The sequence below is a fragment of the Pongo abelii genome, chromosome 7, assembly GCF_028885655.2.
Source record: "Pongo abelii isolate AG06213 chromosome 7, NHGRI_mPonAbe1-v2.0_pri, whole genome shotgun sequence".
Lineage (NCBI taxonomy): Eukaryota > Metazoa > Chordata > Mammalia > Primates > Hominidae > Pongo > Pongo abelii.
This window is the reverse complement of record NC_071992.2, coordinates 128,180,324-128,203,475: the sequence shown is the minus strand read 5'-3', so window position 1 is coordinate 128,203,475 and position 23,152 is coordinate 128,180,324.

Sequence of the window (23,152 nt, the reverse complement as noted above, 5' to 3'; positions counted from 1 at the left end):
TTATGTATTACTGATACGAAAACTTATTAGGAACATACCTTTTTTTTCTTCATGGTAGCTTGAAGAACAATAATTCAGCAGAAATATGAGAGGTACCTTATGGCACCTCATATTTTTTAGAGATAAGCTTGCTAAGCCTCATGTTTTATTAAATATAATTTGTTTTATTAAAACCATAATCAAGTAGGTTAGTATTATTTCATTTTTTGTGTAAGTGATATTGATAGCCATGCTTTATAATGATGATGGGCAAAAAAGGTATTTAATAAAGGAAAAACTGAATCAATATATATTTTTAAAATACAAAGGAATATTTTAATCTCAGCTTAATTATTTCATGGTTTTATACTCACTCTGCATTTTGCCTCCATTATTGACCCATTAAAAGTGTTCATTGCCTCAGGAATAGAATAAAGAGAACATCAGAACCAATTATCCTGGAACGTTAAGCATGTTATTATTTCCAAATGACATAAGTTTACTTAAAAAAAAATGTTGATTTTTGTATTGCTAATAAGAAAAAAGGTCACTAAAATTTAAAGATTCTTACCATCAATAAAACATAAAGAAAAAAAAGACTTATTTAATAAAAACAAACAAATATTTATTACCTGTCATTAATTACACAAGTTTTGGAGAAATCATCTATTCAGTGATATGGTTGTTTTTATTATAATTTTACATAGAAGCATCTTTTTGGGAAATTGTTTCTTATCAGGAGGCATGTTTACATATACAGCAGATGAAAGTAAATCTCATTCATTAAAATTAATAATGATAAATATCCTCATTTGCTTACTGGAAGTGCATAATCAGATTGAATTAGTACTGTGAATTGATTAGTCTACAAAATTAGGAGTTTGTGTTGATGCCAAATAAATGTAAGTAAATGGTTGACTGGATAGAACCAATCAATTTGAATACGAGCTGTTATCTGGGAGACACAGAACAATTTCAGTTCTACAGTGAGTAGCTCAAAATTATACCAAACAATATACTCTTTGATTATATTACATATAAAAAGATGATACATATTTGACTTTTTGGAGTCATTTTTTTTCAGGTAAATTAGTTAAAATGTGTACATTGTTTCTCACAAAATTGCATATTTGGTATAGGGAGAACACCAAAAAGTTAAAAAAAAAAAAAAAAAAAAAAGATACAAAACATGAGCTAATTCCCACATTTAAAATGCATGAGTAAACTAACAGGAAACTAAGAAAAATCTTCGCAAACCAGAAACAAGTATAAAATATGAATCCAGAGAGCTCGGGCACCTCTAAATGTGGCCACAGGGCATCTGTCAACCCTCTGGTGGCTTGGAATTTGTAATTTTTTATGCACTTTGCAAGAAGCCACTTCCTGAAGCTGGAAGCTGTAACAGGCAACACATTTGCTGTGAAAAATCTAGAATAAAGCACAGTTAGAGTGAGACATTATTCAGACTCTTGCCTGCTATAGATTTGAAGCATGAAGGAATGGGGCTAGAAGATGGTATTATGACTCTCCTTGAGAAATCTTGCCAGAATACTGCCTCCCACAGAGGAAAGGCTGAAATATTAGCACCTGTGTGGTTCAAAAACTCCATTTAAAAATTTGGGCTAAAATGTTCCAGGGTTTTTAGCAATATTCTAGCACCTGGCAAAAAATAAAAATAAAAAAACAAAAACAAACAAACAAAAAAACAAACAAGGAAAAGCTTTTGGGTAAAGCTATAAAATGTGACATCAAATATTTCCTATAATATAGTTATAAGGAATATAAGCTCACAAAAAAGCGACAGAGAAACAGATCGACATATAAGATATTTTTAAAAAGCAACATCAAAGAATGCTGAATTTGTATACATCACATTGAGAATATAATATACATGTGTTTAATAAATTACTACAAATAAAAGAAGAAATTGAAAATTTAAGAGGCAAGACAATAAAACAAGTGGGTTGATTTGAAAATGTATAAAAATAATAAAAAAGGACTGTAACAATTTAATAAATGGGTCAGCCAATTACATTGACAAAAGAGAGAATGGAGCACATAAAGAAATAGGATATTATATTAAGAGGTTAAGAGATATAGAGAACAGAATTTTTTAGAAAATCAAAATACTCTAATTAATTACCAGAAGGAGATAAGAGTGAAACAAGAAAGACCAAGTTATAGGTGGTAGTGATTAAGAATATTGAAGAATTGATAAGAACATCAGATCTCACATTCTTAAGACCGATAAACCACAGCAAAGTGACACACACAAAAACACATTTTGACATATCGTAGTAAAATTAAAGCATTCCCAAATCAGCCAAATCTCCTCAAAGGCAAAAAGATAATAGCGTTAATAGCTTTAACCAGTATAAAAAAGACAGCCTGACATTATTAGTCTACCGATGGAAGATCACAAGGTAGTCTTACCAAAATATCTAACTTGTATTTTGCCTAGATTCAATCACCAATTTATAGTAAATACAGAAGTATGAGTAACATATTAAACCACAACACAGTGACTTTAAATTCCAAAATTAAAAAATTAAAGCTATAGCTTCCACTAACACAATTTGACTCCTATTTAAATTATAATGCAAAATTTTAATTGTGAATTTCCTGTGTATAAAAAATAAAATTTAAAGACCATATGCTCAGAACAAGATTTCAAGACAGTAGATATTTAGTTATTTAATGAATAGTTATTAACTATGTCAGACAGTGTGCAAAGCACTGGATTTAAAAACATGAGTAAGTCATGAATATTTTTCACAGATATCTCACAGACTAATGGGAGATACAGATGACTAAAATATAATATATACAAAATTATATATAAAAGTATGTTTAAGTTGTAGTATTGGTAAAATTGACAGACTTGTCAATTCTTGAGTTTTAATGTTTTTGTAAGAGAAAGAAATTAGATTCTTTGGCAGCCTTTTTGGATCTAAGTGTAAACAGAGAATTATAAATCCTCTAAGCAAATGACTAGGGGAAACGAATTCCAGTCGGAAGGGTAAAAACATGTTGAAGGCATAAGGAGTGAAATGTTGAAGTGTGTTAATTTGTTTGGTGAGTGGTACTGTATTTGCACAGTAAACATTCAGGAGTACATGAAGGATAGTATTTGGTCAAATATTTATAGAGATTTACAGACTTATTTACATAGACTTATTTATGGACTATGGAAGAGGTTGTATTTTGACTATTTCACTTTGTTGCAATAATGCAAACCTAGATTCACCTCTGAATTTTAAACGTTTGTTCTCTTTATCTTATTCTAGAACTGAAAGTCATTTCTGACCTGCGACTTTAGAGTGAGCAACATTCCAGGTTATCTAAGTAAGATATCCCAAGTCTCATCTTTGTTAATGAGACTGGTGCTTCTGCCGACTCTTTCTGCACTTCATGAAAATAGGGATGCTAACTCATTAGTTTTCCTCTCCCTTATTTCCAGGACATCTGTTTAAAAGTTCTTCTGCCTTGAAGCGGAGTAGCCAGTGCTGTTAAATGATTGTAAAATATCACATAACATGAGGATCCCATACTTAACCAAGTTTGCTTTCTGATAGTATTTCTGTTTGATCCCCTACCCTCTTTATCCTACTCCAGATCATTTTAAAGAGTTTCTCTCTTACTATAAGATTTACTAATTCCCTTTTTTTTGTTCCCTATGTCAGAATTATCAAAACAAACCAAAGTTTCCATGATCATAAACCAAATTGAACATAACCAAATATGCCAAATAGTTTTCAAATATGTATGTTGTTGTTTCCTCTTCTGCCCTTTTATCCATTACTTGTGCCTGATTTTGTTAGTGAGATGAGTTTTGGTGGCTTAATTCTTCTTGAGGATCTACAAGCTGTATTCTGTATTTCATTCCCATTCTCTATTTTGTCAGTGTCTCTAGAGGTAGAAAAACATTTCCACTTTTCTTCCATGTCAAAAACTGGAGCATCACTGATTATTTTATCAGTTATTCAATTAAATGAAACTACTTTACTTTCTATTTCCTTTTCGTACAAAAATCACATTTCAGCAAAACACTATCAGATGTGGAAATATGTAACATTGTCATCCATATGTCAATTTTACATAACTCAGTAACATTGAAATTGCATCAAAGTTCAGCATTGTGTTTTTCACATTATTGTTACCCATATTTCACTTTTGACTTGTGGAAGAGCAAGCAACTGATACAAGACTGGAGTGTGCATTATCACAGCCGTTATCGGATATAAGTACTAAAATGTTGACAGCTTAGAAATTAAAATTCCTGGCAGATGACAAAGCTTTCTTTTACAAGCATTAGAATTACATTTCTATTTCAAAAAAGAAAAATGACTTTGACCTCATTCTAACACTTATTGCCAAGAACATTTTGGAAAGCAGATTAGTCAAAATATGCTTTACCTTCATTAGTATTCCCTGCATCATGCTATAACTAATGATTTCTATTACTAATTGTCATTAATAAACAGGTTTTATTTGAAAACTTTGTGACAAATTTTATGCATTCTTTCACTTTACTCCCTTTGAAGAAAAGGAAGCTTTATTATACAGTAATATAATCTTTCAGTCAGTTAGCAAAATAAGTTGGTTACCCACTGTGTGAATAATACTGTGGTTAGACATATTCGGGAGTGTCCAAAGGAAGAAAGTGGCATTTTTCTCCTTTTTCCTGAAGTTCATAAGATAGTTGGAAGGCAGGCTATAGTCAAGTGAAAAAGACTTGTAGATCCCTGAAAGGAACTCAGAAAATTTCTGTGTAGCATCTTTAGTCTCTTGTTGAAATAGATTCTTGACAAATTATAAAGATCTATAAAGGATGCAATTATTACATTAAATAACATTAATAAATCATAGTCCTGATTTAGATTTTTATTAAATGCATATCCCACTAGGTTTGTGTCCAAAGTGTCCACAGTTTGTGTCCCAATTTTAAAAGAAAGGACCCTAGCTGAAATTGCAGAGTGAGAAAACAGAAAGAAAACTGGTTTTGGAATCATAGTGGGATTTGAGGATTGGCTATAGTACTTATTAGCCATGTGATTGTGGACAGTTTATTGTGTATTCTGCATTTTTGTGTAATTCTCTGAAAAATGCATATAGTAATACAGATCTTCTATGACTGTGATAGGCTTACAGGTGATACTTATATTAAAAACATGACACAATGCAAAGGTTAAATAAATGATAGCTCCTATTATTCTTATGCTGAAATACAGGGACATACTGAAATGTTAACCAACATTTTTAAGTACCTGGATATTTGAAATCATTGAGGTTATTACCTTTAAGTGGTTTTGTAATTACAGCCTTTGCTTCTTGATCTGACCGTCTCACCTTTTCAATAGTGGATCGCTTTGCTTCTAGTTGTGGGTCCAGGCCTATTGGGGATAGTAAAGTATCTTCTCTCCTTTGGGAGAATTTTAGGAAATTTAATCAACCATCAAGTCAAACTTTCTGCTTTCTTCTGAATTTGTACTCCAGTTCTCATAAATTTCTTCTTATCTTGCTCCCTACTTGTTAAAGACAACTTAGCCAAGCTGTGAAGGGTAAGATCTGTGGAGGTGATGCAGTTCATCCAGGGTAGCCTCCTGATGCATACAGAAGGATGTAGAAGAAGAGTTGAGAATAGGCCTGGAGAGACAAATGGAGAATAACCAGAATGATTCTTTTTTCCCCATTTCTCCATAGACAAGAATGATAGATCTGAAGTGTAATGTAGATATGGTGTATCTATCAAAGCTTTTCAAAATATTTTTTATTTGCAGAAGGATATTCTGGTGTGATATGCAGATAAATTTTATGAGTTTTCCTAAACTTGTTATTATTTATTTCCCAAACCAACCATATCCTTATGCGGAGAGAAGAAAATGACACAGTTTTTTTTTTTACCTCAGGTGAGTTGAATAAGTAAATCAAAACAAACACGCTAGGAGGCCTGGAGTGGGGTAAGATAGAACTCTGCTTGTCTCGCTCTCTGATCTATTTATCAGTGAGTTTGGATAAGAAGATAGATACATACTTCAGAAATGTTTAGGACACATTAACCTTAAGAGAGAGCTAAGGTTTCTCTTGACAAAATTGTTATTAAAAGATCTCAGCACAGTGAAAATTATCAAATGAAAATTTAATGAAGATTTTATTTCACACACACACACAGAGCAAAGGAGAGAGAGAGGGAGTGAGAGAGAGTTTAAAAAATACATTGAACACATTGCAGAAAGAAAGGGTAGAGAAATTCAGTTATTAATAATTGTATGTGATAATAGACATTGACTTGGGGAGTTTATTTGCTAAAAAATGGTATGATCTTAGAATGCCTCCAATTTGCAGAAATATCAGAAAAATGGAAAAGGCATTCCATCAGTGATTCTAATGATAAGATTTTATCTATGTTAGGAAACAAGAGAAACAAGGGCATTACCCAGGCAGAACAAACAAGAAGGAGAAATGACAACAAACAAACAAACAACATGAGATGAGGACAGCAACACATGAAGGAGCCGAGACTTCAAAAGATAACACAAAAGAAACATTATAGCATCTGGAGGTAGCTAAAATGCTATCATTTGAAATAGTAATTAGATGCTGAAAACTTTTAAAAATTACAACTACAACAAGTAGGTGAAAAAGAAAAACATTTGGACCAAAAATTTTTTTTAAATGTTGTTTATTGCCATTTTGTTAATTAAAGTATAATTTACATACAGTAAAATTAATCAATTTAAGTGTACACGTCCATAAGTTTTGGAAAAAAGTTACAATTATATAACCACAGTTACTATAAAAATATAGAACATTTCTATCACAATTATCTTTTTCCCTGTTGTGGACAATACCTCCGTTCACACAAAATATCCAGTAAATACAAACCAGCTTCCTAAAGTTATAGCTCAACTTTAAAAGGATGTCATATAAATACAATGATAGACAATATATACTTTTGAAATAGGCTTCTTTCACTAACAATAATGCATGGAGATTCATCCATGTTTCTGTGAGATTCAATAAATTAAATTATGTCTTTTTTGTTTAATACTATCTGATTACATGGATGTTTCATAGTTTGTTAATCCATGCATGTAAAAGACGTCTTAGTTGTTTCCAGTTCAGGGTATTATAAATAAAATATCTCTAAAAAAATTCATGCACAGGTTTTTGTATGAAAAATACCTACAAGTGGGATTGCTGGGTCATATGGTAAATGTATGATTACTGTTACAATGACTGCCAAATTATTTTCCAAAATATCTCTATCATTTTAAATGATCATCAGCAATGTGTGAAAGCTTAAGTAGTTCTGCACCCTAATCAGCACCTAGTATTGTCAGACTTTTTTAATTTAGCAATTCTAATTATGGTTCAATTTGCATTTACTTAATAATGAGGTTGAGCATATTTTTATGTGCTTTATTTGACATCCATTTATCTTCTTTGGTAAATATTTACTCAAATCTTCTTCCCATGGAGGGATGTTGTCAAATGGGTTTGCAAAATATTTTCTCTCAGTCTATGGCTTGTCTTTTTATTTTCTTTGTTTGTTTGAGACAGTGTCTTGCTCAGTAGCCAAGGCTGGATTGAAGCAGTATGTTCATGGGATCATGGCTCACTGCAACCTCCGCCTCCTGGGCACAAGGAATCCTCCCCTTTCAGGCCCCTCCAGTAGCTGGAACTATAGGCATGCATGACCATGCCCAACTATTTTTGTATTTTTTTTGCAGAGATGAGGTTTTCCTATGTTTCCTAGGCTGGTCTTGAACTCCTGGGCTTAGGTGATCTGCCTGCCTCGGCCTCCCAAAGTGCTGGGATTACAGGTGTGAGCCACCATGCCTGGGGGGCGCAGCTATCTTTTTCTTAATAATATATTTTGAAGAGCAAAAAGTTCTAATTTTGATAAAATGAAAATTAGCAAGTTTTTTTTTTTTTGCGGGGGGGAGTGATGTCACATGTTTTTTCCCGTCAGAGGACTCTAGCTAACCATGGCTTAAAACATTAGTCTATATTTTCTTCCAAATATCTTAGGGTTTTAAATTTTATATCTATGCCTATGATCAAATTTAGTTAAATTTGTACTAGTTGTGAAGTATATCTTGAAATTAACTCTTCTACATATATGTGTGTGTCAGCACAATTTGTTGAACAAACTTTCCTTTTGAATTTCCCTTGCACTATTGTTTTACATCAAGTGACGACATATCTGGGTGTTTCTGCACTCTCAGTTCTGTTCCACTGATGTGCATTCATATCCTTTTTCCAATAGCATACTGTTCTGACCATTGCACCTTTATATTTTCTGGATATTTTGTAATGTGAGTCTTTCAACTTTATTTTTATTTTTCAATATTGTTTTGGGTACACTAGTTTGTTAGTCTTTCCATACAATTCTTGAACTATCTTGTTTATTTCTATATAAAAAAAAAGTTCTGCTAGGACTTTGATTGTAATTGTATTAAATGTTTAGATCACTTTGTGGAGAATTGAAAGCAGAATATTTAGTTTTTATCCATAAATTCAGCATATTTCTTCATTTATTTAAGTATTTTAAAATTACATTTCATCAGCACTTTGTGTTTTTCAGTATATAGTACTTGCACATGTTTTGGAAGATTTATACATAAGTACAAATATTACCTGACTTAACAACATTTCAACTTAGGATTTTTTTTTGATTTTAGAATGATGTGAAAGCAAGAGATATTTGGTAGAAACTGTAGGTCAAATACCCATACAACTATTTTATTTTTTATTTTCAGTACAACATTCAATAAATTACATGAGATACTCAACACTTTATTATAAAATAGGATTTTTGTTAGGTGATTTTGCCCAACCTAATGCTGATGTGTATGTTCTAACCATGTTTAAAATAGGTTAGGCTAAGCTATGGTGTTTGGTAGGTTAGTGTACTAAATGCATTTTCTTTTGTTTTCAAGTCTGTCAAGCTTATTTATAACATATTAATTAATACCATATTAATTCAGTCTGCACAAATGCAATAAACCTGACAGATATTACATTTATTACTTATTTATTTATTTATTTTTTAACGGAATCTCTCTCTGTAGCCCAGGCTAGAGTGCAGTGATGCAACCACGGCTCACTGCAACCTTCACCTTCCAGGTTCAAGCGGTTCTCCTGCCTTAGCCTCTCTAGTAGCTGGGATTACAGGCACCTGCCACCACATGCAAATAATTTTTGTATTTTTTAGTAGAGATGGGGTTTCGCCATGTTGGCCAGGCTGGTTTTGAACTCCTGACCTCAGGTGATCCGCCTGCCTCGGCCTTCCAAAGTGCTGGGCTTAAAAATTTTTTAATTTTATAATTTCAAACTTGATTTTAGATTGAGAGGGTACATGGTCAGTTTTTTACCTAGGTACATTATGTGATGGTGACATTGAAGGTACAAATGGTTCCATCACCCAGGTAGTGAGCACAGTACCCAGTAGTTATGTTTTCAACACTTACCTCCTTCCTCCATCCTCCCTCTAGTAATCCAGTGTCTATTGCTGCCATCTTTATGGCCATGAGAATCCATTGTTTAGCTGCTACTTATAAGTAAGAAGGTGGTATTTGATTTTCTGTTCCTTTGTTAATTTGCTTAAGATAATGGCCTCCAGGTGAATCCATGTTGCTGCAAAGGACAGAATTTTGTTCATTTTTATGGCTGCATACGTATTCAGTCATGTATATGTACCATATTTTCTTTATACAGTCTATCATTGATGGCACCTAGGTTGACCCCATGTCTTTGCTATTCTGAATAGTGCTGCAATGAATGTATGAGTCCATGTGCCTTTTTGGTAGAACAATTTAATTCTTTGGAATATATACTCAATAGTAGGATTGCTGGGTCAAAAAGTAGCTCTGATTTTGTTTGTTTTGAAATAGAGTCTAGGTCTGTTACTCAGGCTGGAGTGCAGTAGAACAATCTTGGCACACTGCAACCTCCACCTTTTGGGTTCAAGCGATTCTCATGCCTCAGTCTCCTGAGTTGCTGGAATTACGGTTGTGCACCACCACAACCAGATAGCGAAAGGGTTGTACCAAGTTGACCAGGCTGGTCTTGAACTCCTGGGCCTCAAGTGATTCACCCCCCTCAGCCTGTCAATGTGTTGGGATTACAGGTGTGAGTCACTGTGCCCAGCTTGTAGTTCTAAGTTCTTTGAGAAATCTTCAAACCGATTTCCATAGTGGCTGAACCAATTTACATATAAGCATTCCCTTTTCTCTGCAGCCTCTCTAGTATTTGTTGTTTATTGATTTTTTTAGTAATAGCCATTCTAACTGGTGTGAGATGTTGTCTGATTGTGGCTTCAATTTTTATTTGTCTAATGAGTATTGATATTGAGGATTTGTTCATGTTTGTTGGCTGATTATATGTCTTAAGAAAAGTGTCTGGTTATATTTTTTGCCAATTTCTTAATGGTCTTTATTGTTTTTTGCTTGTTAAATTGTTTATGACTTTTGTCAGTTGCATGACTTGTTAATATTTTCTTCCATTCTGTAGGCTGTTTACTCTGTTGATAGTTTTTTTGCTGTGCAGAAGCTCTTTAATTTATTTAGGTCTCGCTTGTGAATTTTAGCTTTTGTTGTAATTGCTCTTGAAGACATAGTCCTAAATTCTTTGCCAAGGCAAAAAACAAAAAATAGTGTTTCCTAGATTTTCTTCTAGGATTTTTATTGTTTGAAGTCTAACACTTAATTCTTTAACCTCTCTTGAGTTAATTTTCATATGATGAAATGTAGGTGTCCAGTTTCATTCTTCTGCATATAGCTACTTGCTATCCCAGCACCATTTATTGGATAGGAAGTCCTTTCCCCATTGCTTATTTTTGTCATCTTTGTTGAAATTAGTGAATGTAAGTGTGTGGCTTTTTTTTCTGGGTTTTCTATTCTGTTCCATTATCTATGTGTCTGCTTTTGTACCAGTACCATGCTGTTTTGGTTATGATAGCGTAATAGTATAGTTTGAAGTTAGGTAATGTGATTCCTCTGGTTTTGTTCATTTTGCTTAGGATTGCTTTGGCAATTCAGGTTATTTTTTGGTTCTATATAAATTTTAACATGGTCTTTTTTTTCTAATTCTGTGAAAAATGACATTGGTAACTTCATAGAAATTGAATGTGTAGATTGCTTTGGGCAGTATGGTCATTTTAATTTTATTGGTTATTTACATCCATGAACATGAGATATTTTTTCATTTCTTTGTTTCATCTATAATTTCTTTAGCAGTGTTTTACAGTTCCCCTTGTACAGATTTTTTATCACCCTGTTTAGATGTATTCCTAGGGATTCTATTTTATTTTATTGCGGCTATTGTAAATTGGATTGTATTCTTGATTTGGCTCTCAGATTGAACATTATTGATGTATAGAAATGCTACTAATTCTTGTTCATTGGTTTTGTATTTTGAAACTGTACTAAAGTCATTGATCAGTTCTGATAACCTTTTGGCAGAGTTTTTAGAATTTTTTAGCTATGGAATAATATTGTAGTATTGTAAGCAAAGAGAGATTGTTTGGCTTTTTCTTTTCCTATTTGGATGCCTTTTATTTCTTCTTTTTGCCTGATTGCTCTGGCTAGGACTTCCAGAACTATGTTTAATATGAGTTGTGAGAGTGGACATGCTTGCCTTTTTCTAATTATTTAGGGGAATGCTAGAAGTAAATCAATCTTATTTATCCTTTCAAATAACCAACTGTTGGTTTCCTTATTTCTTTGTATGTATTTTTGGGTCTCAATTTTGTTTGGTTTTGCTCTAATTTTACTTATTTTCTTCTGCTATCTTCAGCTTTAGTTTGTTTTTGTTTTTGTAGTTCTCTTAGGTATGATGTTAGATCATTAATTTGAGGTCTTTCTAACTTTGTGAGTTAGGCACTTAGTCATATAAACTTGTCTCATAACACTGCTGTTGCTGAATCCCAGAGATATTGGTATCTTGTGTCTCTGTTTTCAATTATTTCAAAGAATTTTTTTCCACCTTAATTTCATTATTTACCCAAAAGTCATTCAGAAGCAAGTTGTTTAATTTTCCATGTAATTGTGTGATTTTGAGAGATCTTGGTATTGATATCTGCTTTTATTTCACTGTCGTTTGAGAGTATGTTTGGTATGATTTTTTTTTAACTTATTGAGATTTGGTTTGTAGTCAAGCATTTGGTTGATTTTGGAGTTGTTCTGTGTGCACATGAGAAGAAGAATATATATTCTGCAGTTGATGGATGGAGTATTCAGTAGATGTTTATTTGGTCCAATTTGTCAAGTGTCAAATTTAAGTCCAGAATTTCTTTATTAGTTTTCTGCTTCAATGATCAAACACTCTCAGTAGGGTCTTGATGTCTGCCACTATTATTTTGGGGCTAAGTCTTTACGTGAGACTAGAAGTACTTGTTTTAAGAATCTGGGTGCTCCGATGTTGGACGCATATATATTTAGAATAGTTAATCAGATGCATATATATTTAGAATATGTATATCAAATCCTCTGGTTGGATTCTACCCTTTGTTATTATGTAAGGCTTTCATTGTCCATTTTTACTATTGTTTAAAGTCTGTTTTATCTGACATAAGAATAGCAACTGCATCTCTTTTTTGGTGTTCTGTTTGCATGATAGATCTTTCTCAAACCTTTTAAGCCTATGAGTGTTGTTATGTGTGAGATAGTTCTCTGAAACATAGCAGATGAATGGGTCTTGTTTTTTTAATCTATCTTTTCTCTCTGTACCTCTTAAGTTGGGTATTAAGACCATTTACATTCAAAGTTAATATTGATGTGTGAGGTTTCGATCCTATCCTGAAGTTGTCAACAGTTTGCCTTGTAGTTTCTATTGTGTATTTGCTTTATAGTGTCTGTGAGCTCTGTACTTAAGTATGTTTTTGTGGTAGTAGGTATTGTTCTTTCATTTTCATGTTTAGAACTTATTTAAAGCTCTCTTGTAAGGTTGGTCTAGTGGTAACTAATTCCCTTAGTGTTTGCTTGTCTCGAAAAGATTTTCTTTGATGTTTTATTAAGTTCATTTTGGAAAGCTATAAAAGTTTCAGTTGGAATTAATTTTCTTTAAAAATGCTGAAAAATATTCTCTCCTGATTTGTAAGGCTTCTCTCCGATCACTCCTGATTTGTAAGGCTTCTACCAAGAAGTCACTGTTAGCCTAATGAGGTTCCCTTTGTACAGAATCTGACCTTTCTCTCTAGCTGCCTTTAAGATTTTCTCTTTCATGTTGACCCTGGAAGTGTGGTGACTATATGCCTTGGTGATGTTCATTTTGTATAGTATCTTGCAGGTATTCTCTGGATTTTTTTTTGTATCTGGATGTCTACTTCTCTAGCAGCAAGACTGGGGAAATTTTTGTGAATTATTCCCTCAAATATTGTTTCCATGTTCTGTTCCTTTCTTTTCTTTCTTTTCTCTCTCTCTCTCTCTCTCTCTCTCTCTCTCTCTCTCTCTCTCTCTCTCTCTCTCCTTCTTTCGTTTTTTCTTTCTCTCTCTCAGATGCCAATAATTCATAAGTTTTGTTCCTTCACATAATTTCATATTGCTCAAAGAATTTGTTCATTTTCTAAAATTCTTTTTCCTTTATTTTGTCTAACTTCATTATTTCAAAACAATTGTCTCCAAGCTCTGAAATTCTCTTAGTCCAGTCTATTGATAAGGCATTCAATTGTATTTTGAAATTACTGAAGTGAGTTGAAATTACTGAAGTCAGTTTTTTAATTCTGGAAGTTCTGACTGATTTCTTTGTAAGATGTTTGTGTCTTCCTTCATTTCATGGATTGCTTTACAGTTTTATTTGTTTTTATTTTAAATCTCATCTTGAGTCTCATTGAGTTTCCTGTCAATCCATAGTTTGAATTTTTCATCCGTCATTTCTGTTACATTTTGTTTAGAGATTATTGCTGAAGAGCAAGTGTGATCTTTTGGTGGTATTACCATATTCAGACTATATTTGGATTTGTTATGGTGCGAGAATTCTTGTGCTGGCTCCTTGTGATCTGGAGATGCTAGCACTTCTACTTTTCGTAATTATTTTTATGTAGATAGAATTTTCTCTTTGTGTTTTTTTCTCTAAAATATTATTATTATGTTTTCTTTCTCTTTTCCCTTTTCTGTATGGAATGTGACTGCAGAGAATGCTGAGCAGGCTTTTTTCACTTTCCTTCTATAGCAGTATGCACTTTTGTCAGCAGGTTTTATATTGGGCTATGCAGTTTGATCTACAAGCCAGTAGATGACACTTACTTGTAAAAGCTGGTTGTAGCCAAAATGGTTGGGTATATACTTGAACCTTTTTTACTGAAAGAAGTTCTCTGTTGCCTCAAGCAATGGGCTGCTTTGTGGTAGAAGCTTACTGTTGCGTCAGGCAATGGACTGATTCATGGAAAGCACAGTGGTCTGAACTCCCTCCTCAGCCTCAGGGGTTTGGGCCACAGGATGGGCAGAGCTGGACTTGGCATGTCTACCTACAGGTCCCCTGATGGCAGGCACAAGCACATCATTGAAGGAAAATCCAACGGGAAGCCCACAAGTGCCCAGAGGTGTGCCTAGGCATGCAGCTGAGAAACCTCCTAAACCACAAGTTCTCTGCACAGGGATAGAGGATGGCCTAAACTCCTAATTCAGTTGAGTGTGTGCCCCATATGCCAGGTGATCTGCCTGGGTATAAAGTAAAGAGCCCTCCTGCACCCAGATCTCTGTACAGGATGAGTGGGGAAGTTCAGGGTGCTGATATAGGTGAGCAGCCTGAATGCTTGAAGATTTCCCTGCAATAAGAGGGCCTTATTGCACCCAGATTTCTGCACAGGGAAGCTGGTGCAGCTCGGGATTCTGAAGCAGGAGAATGGGTGCTCCAAATGCCTGGAGATCTGCCTCATTGTAGAATGAAGAGAGCCCCCTGCACAAGATCTCTTCACAGGAAAGATGGGGAAACTCAGGCTGCTAGTCCATCTGAGCAGGTGCTCCAAATTCCTGGAGATCTGCCTGTGTTTGGAGTGGAGAGACCCCCTCTGCACCATGATCTATGCACAGGGAAGGAGGGGCATCTCAGACTTCTGGTCCAGGCAATTAGGTCCTCCAAATGCCTTGATTTCTGCTTGGGGGTGGTGTAGGGGCAGCTGTGTTGCACCATGACCTCAGGGGAGAAGGCTAGGACTACCAGGAATGGCACATGCAAACCCTCCAGGTTACTAAGCTGGCCTGGGGTGCAATGCTTATCATCCTGAAGAGATTCACCTGTGGAATCTCTCCTTGTGCCCTGACCTGCAAAAGGAAAGAGCGGAATTCCAGTGCCTACTGTGGTGGTACTTTCAACAGTTCTGGGTGTTGAGGCTTCTACTCTGCTCTAGAGCAGGTACTCCAATCTCTTCTCCTGTGACTAAAATGCCTGATGGCCCTGCTGTTGGTTAAGGAAGAATGGCTGTGTTTGTATGTTTCTGAATTTAAAATAGCATCCTACTATTCATCTTAGATCTAGGAAAATGGCAAATGCCTGCAGCTTTGCTCAGTGTCTTTTCCTCACAATATTCTTTCCCCAAGTTAGCTTCAGGGCTTGGGAGAAACAAAGCGCTCTCCCTTGGCCTAGGTTGTTTGGATCCCTAGTGGAAAGGTGAGTCACAGAGGAAAGCTCTCTTCCCCTGTTGTGTATTGGACTTTCACTAACTTTTATCAGCCCGCTGCTGTCATGGAGGCTGTTTGTTCATGTTATCATTTCTGGTATCTGAAGTGTCCTTCACAATTCTGATGGTCTCATTTTCTAATTTGAATTAAAGCTATCTTTATCCACTATCTTGCTATATCCAAGTGGCTGAGGCACGCTAAAAGCCTCTAATTCACCATCTTGGAAAAATAATCACAAAACTACAAAAAATGTAATTAAATGTGTTTCCCACTTAGGATATTTTCAACTTACAATGTGTTTATTGGGACATAATCCCATGATAAGTAGAGGAGCATCTGTATTTTGTGTTTTCTGATGCTATTATACATAGTCTGTTTTATTTATATCCAGTTATAATTTTTCTTTGCTTGAATTATAAATACTATTAAGATTAATGTTGATAATGTATTCTGTGACAATGCTAAAATCACTTATTAATTTTAAAGTGTTTTTGGTAGATTGCTTGGGATTTTTACAGAAAAATGTATTGTTGGCAAATAGGGAATTTGTTTTTGTTCTTGTTGTTTCTGATCCTGATACTTTTATTTTTCTTGTTCTCTTACGCTTGTTAGGACTTTATGGCAATGATTAATAATGAGCTTTGAGAGTAGACGTGTGCCTTTTTACTGATCTTAAGTAGGAAATGCTTAATATTTGATCATTAAATATGATGTAGCTGTAGATTTTTGCAGAAATTCTTTATCAGATTGAGGAATATTCCTGCTGTTCCTTGTTTGTGGGTGTTTGATCATGAATGTATGTTGAATTTCCCAAAGTTACATTTTTCACTTTACCTATGAAAATTATTTTTTTCCTGTAGTCTGTTGATATGATGAATAAAATTGATTTTTAGATGTTGAACCAGCCTTGCATTCCTAAACTATATATCACTCAGTCTTATTGTATTATCTATTTTATATGATATGATATTTGATTTGTTTGCTGTTTTTGAGAATGTTTGAATTTATAATCATAAGCTATAATAGATTTTAGTTCTTTTTCTTGTTATGTCTGTCTTATTTTAATATCAACATAATTTTGGACACACAAAATGTGTTGGGAGATGTCATCTCTTTTATATTCTAAATAATTTGTGGAGGATTAGTATTATTTTTTCTTTAAGTCTTTGGTAGCATTTTCAGGTGAAACCATTTGAATCTTAGATTTAATTCATGGAAAGGTTATTAAGTAAAAATTTTATTTGTTTACAAGAGATAAAGATTATTTCTTCTTAAGTGAGCCACGTCAGTTGTGATTTCAAATAGTTTGTGCTTTTCATCTAAGTTAAAAAAATTAAAGGCATAGAGCTATTCTTTGAATGTCTTTTCTGTACTTCTAATGATAATGACGTAAGTAGTAATGTTTCCTTTTTTATTCTTAATATTTGTAGTTTTGACTTACACTCTGGGGACTGTTGTGGGGTGGGGGGAGGGGGGAGGGATAGCATTGGGAGATATACCTAATGCTAGATGACGAGTTGGTGGGTGCAGCGCACCAGCATGGCACATGTATACATATGTAACTTACCTGCACATTGCGCACATGTACCATAAAACCTAAAGTATAATAATAATAATAATAATAATAATAAAAGAAAAAAAAAAAGAAAAATATAAACTTTATTGATTTTTTTTAAAAGAGGCAGATTTTTTTAAATTGATTTTCTCTACTGTTTGTTCTCAATTTTCTTGAATTCTGATATTACCTTCACTATTTCCCCTGAATTTTTCATTTTATTTTAATATTTCTCTAGAGTTTTTTGATAGAAACTTAGCTAACTGTTATAAAACCTTTCTCATTTTCCAATACAAGCATTTAATGGTAAAAATTTTCATCTAAGAATTGCTTTAGCAGTATCTTGTAAATTTTAATATGTTGTATTCTTATGTTAATTCATTTACAAATACTTTTAAATTTTGTTTCTCACTTCCTCCTTGACTTTTGGATTATTTAGATTGTGTATTTTTTTTTATATATTTGGAAGTTTTCTGGGTATTTTCCTATTATTTATTTCTCGTTTAACCCCAGTATTATTTGAACCTGTACTTTGTATGACTTCTATTCTTATAAATATGTTAAGACTTATTTTAAGAGTGAGAATATGGTCCATCTTAATGAACATTACATGTGTGTTTGAGAGGTACTGCATTGGTGGACTCTGTTAAATTCATGCACATTTAGAATAATTACATCATTTTGGAGATGACCCCGTATTATTAATCAATGTGCACTTTTGTCCTTGATAATCTTTCTTGTTCTGAAATTTACATTGCCTGAAGTTAACATATTTACTTCAGCTTTTCTTTAGTTAATGTTTACATTATTCTTTTAGTTTTAACCTCTGCAACTGGTATTTAATGTGATTTTCCGAAGATATCATGTGGTTGGATCTTGCCTTTTATACATTTCACAATATGTATGTTTTCACTGGAGTTTCTAAAACATTCACATTTAAAGTGATTGCTAATATGGCTGGATTAAAATATACTGTGTTGATAAAAGTTTATATCTTTTCTGTATTTCTGACTTATTTTGAATATTCTTATGATTCCATATTAAATCCACTATTTTCATTTATTGTTTTCATATAATATTTTATATGTTTGCTTCTTTTTTAAAAATTTAGTGGTTGTCTTAATATTGACAAGTAAATGATCAATTAGTCTTGAAAAAATACACTGTTCCACTATAGTGAAAGTTACAATAGTATACTCCTACATCTTTCTTCTTATTCTTTTTACTATTATTTTAAAACATTTTACTTTTACACGTTATAAACACGCAAAACATTGCTATTATTTTTGCTTTAAAAAATAAACTACTTAGAATAATTAAAACAAAACAAAATTAATTTTATATTTACCTTTATGTATTTGATTTGCAGCAATTTTAAGTTTTTGTATGAGTACAGGCTTTTGTCTTGTATCTTTTTCCTTCTCTGTAAACATTTTTTTAAAAAGTTCTTTCAGAGCAGATCTGCTGGCAATAAATTTTATCTCACTCTTTTATTTTTTGCTGAAAAGTTACCATTTTGCTTTCCTCTATGAACAATCTTTATGTTGGTTATACAATTCTTGGTTGACTAATTTTCTTTTAGCACTTTTAGATGCTACTACATTGTTTTCTAGCTTTTACAGTTTCTGAAGGGAAATCTGCTATGCAAAGTTTTTTTTGTCCTATGAGACAGAATCTTGCTGTGTTGCCCTGGCTGCAGTGCAGTGGCACGATCTCAGCTCACTGCAACCTCTGCCTCTCTGGTTCAAGCAATTCTTGTGACTCAGCCTCCCGAGTAGCTGGGATTACAGGCCTGCACCACCATGCCTTGTTAATTTTTGTATTTTTAGTAGAGACAGGGTTTAGCCATGTTGCTCAGGCTGGTCTCGAACTACTGGCTTCAAGTGATCTGCCCGCCATGACATCCCAAGTGCTGAAATTACAGGCATGAGCCACTGCGCCTGGCCTTGCTATGTAATTCTTAGTTTGTTCCTCTATAATGTCTTTTGTCTCTGGCTGCCTTGAAGATACTATTTTCATTTTTGATTTTAGCAGTTTGAATATGATATGTACATGTAGGGGGGCAGGGGAGTGGAAAGGGAATCTAATATGCTTCGTTTATATCTGTCATTAATTTTGGAAAATTGTTCTATAAATGTTTTATTTGTCCTGTTTTCTCTATATTTTCTTTCAGGAATTCCAAGTACTCCAAAATTAAATCATCTGATGCTTTCCCAAACTCTTGGCTACTCCATTTTTCTTTTTTCACTTTTTTTTTGGTACACTACATGTGTTAGTTTAGAGAATTTCTGTTGAGCTGTCTCCAAATTCTCTAATTTTGCTTTACATGTTTCAAATCCACTGATAAGCCACCAAAGGCAAAGATATTCATACTTGTTGCTATTTGTTTATTTTTATCCCCATCATTTTCCATTTGATCCATTCTTATACTTCCCATCTCTCTGTTGAAATTACCCATTCAATAATGCACACTGTCCTGTTTTTCTACAGAAGATTTAAGTATTGATCATAGTTAAAGTTTTCTGTTTGAGAGTGCCAAAATGCGTGTCATGTTTCAATTTGCTTCTGTTTATTACTTTGTAATACTTTTACAATTACTTTGTAATACTGTTACAATTACTTTGCCTCTTCACAATAAGGTTTTTTAAAAATATTACTTCTTTATGTGCCTTATAATTTTTAATTGAAACCCAGACATCTTGTGGAGGAAGACAATTTGTATACTTGAAAATTAACATGCTTTTCCTTTATTCCGAACTTCATTTTGGGGAGTTGAGTCAATCCATTCAGGAGTTGAGCTGTGTTTGTAATTTGGCTTTTCCATGTATACTCTTTCTGTATTACAGGCCACAGATTTTTAGTATCACCTGTGTTTAGATTGAGATCTGGGTTTTTACAAATGTTTACCCCTTTTCCTGCACCATTGGAATTTTTTTCACTTTGCTCTTGCCTCTTTTTCAGAAATATATATATTTTAAAGTTGTTATTTGTACTTTTGTTAGTCTAGTGGTGTCTGAGTGAGAGGAGGATGTTATCTCTGTCTTTATGAATAATCTTCAGTTTTGAGCATGCATAATGTCTGTCATTGAATCTTCCAGTTGGGACCCCCTCAGTTATCCTGCCCCATGCCCAGCAGTAGGTCTGGGCCTAGCACATATTTATATCCCTCCTCCACTGATTTTTCTCTTCCCTTCCTTCCACTGTAGTGTACCTTCACCAATGAACTAAGTAGTGTGACCAGATGTCCTGGCTTGACTGAGACTGAAGGTTTTCTCAGAAAATAGGACTTAGTTTTAAAATCATGACATCCCCAGACAAACTATACAATTAGTCTGGGACTAAAAAAGTTTCCAGACATGGGAATTTTAGTGCTAAACAGGGAAAGTTGAAAACAAACCAGGTAAATTGGTCACCCAAGAACTAAGGCAGATATGTAAATATGTGTGTACATATATGTATACATATATATGTATATGTATGTGCATGTGTGTACATACACATATATAATAAGCATACATATTTCCTGTGTTTGATAGGGAGAATCAGGTATCTTTAAAATGGTATGTTTCAACTATCATTCTGAATTAGGTGTCTAATTTAATTTCCTCCTAAATTTTATACTGTAGATCATATTCATATTTTCTATAACACCATGCTATATTCAGATTATGTATTAGTATTATTCCCAGTCTTGTCCATCTCGAAGTTTTTAGGAATTTTTTTAAATCCCTGAAAATATAGAAGAAAACTAAAACTGTAATTGTAAAATAAACTATTTGCTTTCTTTTACAGTGAAAGATTTCTTATAATTACAGTAAAATTTTTCTGATAATTTTTGAGTTTCATAAAGCGTGTTCTACTCAGGGTTACTAAATTAAAAAACAAAACAAAAAAAACCCAGAAACTTCATAGTAGCCATACTATGTATCTGTTGGGTAGGATAATATAAATTTAAAAAAGATTCCTCAAACTTTAGTAACATAAATCCAGCCTGTGTGAAATTCTCTGAATTGCAGGCAAAATATTTGAAATATTTCACTTTTCTAAGCATAACAAATTATGGTTAATTTCTATGTGATAGAATATCTCCATTCTTGGAAACTGCAAAAATTTGTTAATGCATTGCCTGTTACAAAATTTTTATTTTCACACAATTCATGTGAGATCAAATTAACTCTTATTTTGCATGAAAAAACTGACATGTACTAAGACTGAGTTGCTTGCCCAAAGTCATAGCTACTTAATAAAGAAATGTACTAGCGATTGTTTTTCTACATTCACCCTGAGAATTTCTCCGTATATCAAACTGCCTGCCATCTTATATCCTAAGATGTTAATATGATTTTTAAAATTTCCTTAGCATGAACAATTTTGCATATTTTCTAACCTCAATTTTCTAACCTCTTTTACTTTGTAGAGATATATCCCATGTTTACACAAAAGAAAAAAAAAAGACTGCGAAGACGTAATTTTAATCTTACTCTGCCTATCTTAATATTCAGTCTTTTGAGGGAATTATATGTAGAACCTAAAAACTGTTCTGAATATTTTTAGATTAGCTTAGTCTTCTATTTTGACTGAATATTATTAAATTTCACTCCTAAATATATGTTGTTATTCACAAAGTAATAAAAAAGTTGTCAAATTAAGCAACTTTGCTACAATACAAACCAATGAAATGTTATGATTGCAACATCTGCTAAGTAAATATCCATTTTCTTTGATCTTTATGACAAAACGATGGTTGTAAAAGTTTTATTAACAAGCTATGTTGCATTCAGAAATAGGTGCTTTGTCAAGACAATTGTATAAACTTATAAAGAAAAGTTAATGTGTCACATGTTTCTGCCTAGACTATAATATCAACTTCTAGTCATTTCTCAATAACATGTTTATTATTCATGTTATGCACAGGCTTTAAATCCAACATGGCATATTTATTAGAAGAATTAAACAATGTACTATTTCTCATTTTACACTGCACACAGAAAAGATCAGACAACAGTTACAATTTAATTCTTAGTATCAATAAATTTTATGGTTTAAAGGCATCCAATATTTCACCCAAATTGTCATTTATTTATATTAACCACAATTGACTTCTAAAAACAGAGTTGAAGATACTGAAGGGACAAAAAGTCTCCCACAGGAAGGAGAAATTTTGGAAAAGCTGTCTTGGTAATCTTTTTTTTTGCCTGCTTGTTCCCCAAATTTTCTGAGAATTATTGCCATCTCCATCCATATGATTATCATGGAAAGAATACTTTTGTAAAATATAATTCCACACTTTTATACAAAGTTGACTGGTAAAATGGCAGGAAACTGGTCAAAGTTCTGTCAACCAGTTGTATACGGGGTGTAGAACTTGGAAGATTGATCAATCTTTGAGAATTTGAATATAGCATGCTGTGTAAATTAGAGTTAAGGTTGACTGTTAATAAAAGAACCTAAACTATGGGGGCTTAGGTGAGTTGAAGCTTATAGTCACCTCATATTTTGAAGAAGTCTAGAGTTACGTATTCTACCGTTGGTTTGGTGATTCCGTAGTAATCAGGGAACTGAGTTCCTTCTGTCTTTCTACTCTGCCATCCTTAGCACTGATTTCCACTTTCTTGTTGATGGCATCCCTCAAGTTGACTGCTAGTGCTCCAGCCATCATTTCTGCATTTCACTTAGGTGGAAGGAGAAATGGAGTAAAACCTCAAATGCTTATGACTTATTCCTGAAGGAATTTTGCTTATATTTGTTTGACTACTACTTATAAAAAATTGGAGGCTAGGAAATGCAGTTTTTACTCTGTGAGGCATAATATCATCTATAAATTGTGGTTATAGTACACATGATGGGAAAAAAAGGTATTGGATCAGTAAGTAGAAACCTGTCATGAAAGTGAGAATTAGGAGGCTGATCATGGCTGTATTCTGTCAATGAACTAAAGAACAGAAAAAAATGTTTCTAAAGAACAAAGAAAGGCAGATATCAAAAAAAATAAAAT